At 40.1% G+C, this 2,688-nt stretch overlaps 1 long non-coding RNA gene across 1 annotated transcript; it reads left to right on the top strand.

The window, feature by feature from the left end:
- Window positions 1-306: 306 nt before the first annotated feature.
- LOC143419651 (uncharacterized) lies at window positions 307-2,258 on the top strand. The gene is made up of 2 exons (XR_013099663.1): window positions 307-540; window positions 1,836-2,258. It is a non-coding gene; the product is annotated as an uncharacterized LOC143419651 (long non-coding RNA).
- The last annotated feature ends 430 nt before the right edge of the window (window positions 2,259-2,688 follow it).

Genomic DNA, 2,688 nt, shown 5'->3' with positions numbered 1-2,688 from the left:
CAGATTTTATAGTCCAAAAACTTTGTATTTAACACGGTAAAATCTAAAAGATATGATTAGGTAAGTTTGGTATGGGCAGAAATCTGTGCCATCAGAAACTGAATTTGAATAAGTTCAATTTGAATTTGAATTGCTCAGATTGAATCTGAATTGTAACTTGAATAAATGCTTTTGAAAACTGAATTTGAATTAGTCTAATTTGAAATTGAATTTATGGTTTGAAAATGATCATCACTAAATTGAAATTGAATTTTATATTTTGAAAATGAATTGATTCTGCATTTTATCCTTTAAAAATTCAGCTCTCGAATAATTTCAGTTTCACTTCTCACCATTCAGTTTCAGTTCTACAATTCAATTTCAGTTCCAAAATTCAGTTTTTTGGAACTTACATCCGGTTCCGGTTCAAGCGCAGATTAATAGAACTACGTTTTACTAGCGGACCGAAAGTGTTACTGACGGGAATCTACAGCGTCTTGAGCTGAATTAAGACTTCAGAAGTCATTCGTCATGTCGAATGACCAGCGGATAAACTCTCAGGTTGGTAATAAATGTATTACATGTATAAGAACAAGCGTCATGTTAACAAATGATAGCCGTAAGGTAACTTTTATGCTTATTGTAGCTGTTAGCTAAAAGCGCTAATTTAGCGTAGTTTGCCCTGAATTCAGATTTGACAACAAATATGATCGACTGTTTCTAGTAGAATTCCAAAGTTGTCATCTTGGACCCTCTCAGAGTACCCCTCTGTATGCTTGCAGAGACCCCTACAGTAGGGAAACATGCAAAACGGTGTCCAAACCTTTGTGTTTTAGCTTTATTTATGTCTTATGCTGGGCAGACACTGTGCGATTTTTTCAGTCGCGCGATTCAGCTTCTGCTCAAACTGTACGATTGACTCGCAGGGGTTAGAAGTTCGTAGGTCACGATGCAGGGTCTCACACTATACGGCCCGATGCTCTGATGCGACCCGAGTGCTCACACTGTGCGTCCATAAAATGAAGGTTATAAGAGAAATTCTGTTGCTCGCTCTCTCTCTCTGTCTTTCACTCACACAGACACACCACCACCATCAACTTTGCTAAATTGCTAATGAAAAACATTGATCAGGCAGCTGTGATTGAGCAGCAATGTAAATCCAACTATTTTCACGGTTGTTGTGGTCGTGATAATTTTGTGAGGCCACATCGAAAAGGTTCGGGTGAGCTTGCCATAGTTCTACAAGTTGTGCCTCCATCGCTTGTGTGTCCAGATCACACGCTGCACTGCCGTGCTGCGCCGTCTTTTTCGCTGACATTTGTGTTTGCGCGTGCGCAGTGTGAGAAGCTGCGGCGACACCCTCACGACCAAGCGATTGATGATCGGGAGCTGGTCGTGAGGTGTTAATCGCTTCTCGTTACCCCACGTATACTACACGACGCACGATGAAGGCCAAAATCGGGCCGATCGCCAAAACGGTCGCACGACTCAAAAATCGGCTCAAAATGGGCCAAAAATCGCACAGTGTAAGCCCAGCATAACACAGCATCCCAACTCTTTAGCTAACTTAATAACTTTAGCTAAAGTGAATAGTTAGTCTAATTCATTAGTGCAGCATTACTGGATCACCTCTGTTTGAAGTGATATAATATGATATACAACTATCACTGAAACAGCAAACTTTGTAAATAAGCAAACAACACTTCTCATTCTCTAAACGTTTGGCCACAGCTGTAGATTACACTATCAGTGCTTGTTCACTCTTGACAATAATAACATTTCTAAATTTACTTTGTGCATGTACAGGTAAACAATATCTAATATTTTATTTAAATGACTGCTTTGTCTTTGAAAAGGGTGAAGAGCCTGAGGCCGGTGACAGTCCAGTTCTACTCTAAGTACATCCTTACAGTGGCTCACAGGACTAGGCCACATTCCTGTCCTGCCAGAAGAGAAGAGAAACTTCAGAGTCTTCATGCAGTTCAACCACACCTGTCATATTCCGTATGACAGGGGTCTCAAACTCCAGTCCTCAAAGGTCAAAGTGTCATGCAACTTTTCCATGCCCTCGAGGACTGGAGTTTGAGACCCCTGCCGTATGGTGTTCATGCTGTTTTCTACCCCACAGTTACAGCATGTCTGACTGCCTGTTCAGCATATGCAAAAATATATGATGAGTTTAAGCATGTGATGACTAAGGCCTTCCATTATGGTGTTTGTCATCACATGTCACAGACATCTGGATGATCATTTGGAATAAATAAAATACTAAAAACGTGTTACTTCATCTTTTATCTTTATTATTATTGTTCTTATTTTACACTTTTCATTGTTAGGCATTAGGTTTATTTGTAGTAGTCCTTTCCAACGTCTTTCCCTCTTCCATGTTACTGTGTCAGCATCTATTTGGGTTTGGAAGTGGAACAGAAAGTAAAGAAATCCAAAGTGCCATTAAAACCAGGAGAGGTTCTTATATTTCAGAAGAAGGGATTAATTCAAAAGAAATGACCTCAACGCCATATTTTATTTAGGAACCCTGGAGAGCACTTTGCAAAATAACACATTCTTATAATTTCACCCTCGGATGAGCCAAGCTACGACTGTCAGGGAAGGTGATGTAGGTACAGAGCATATGAGAGTGGTTAAGTTAATGTCTCTTGTCTAGATGAAGGCACAAGAGGGATCAATGGCAAGGCGTAGAGATTCAGT

Source organism: Maylandia zebra, linkage group LG7, assembly GCF_041146795.1.
Source record: "Maylandia zebra isolate NMK-2024a linkage group LG7, Mzebra_GT3a, whole genome shotgun sequence".
Taxonomy (NCBI): Eukaryota; Metazoa; Chordata; class Actinopteri; order Cichliformes; family Cichlidae; genus Maylandia; species Maylandia zebra.
This window is presented reverse-complemented; position numbering and strand designations above follow the sequence as displayed.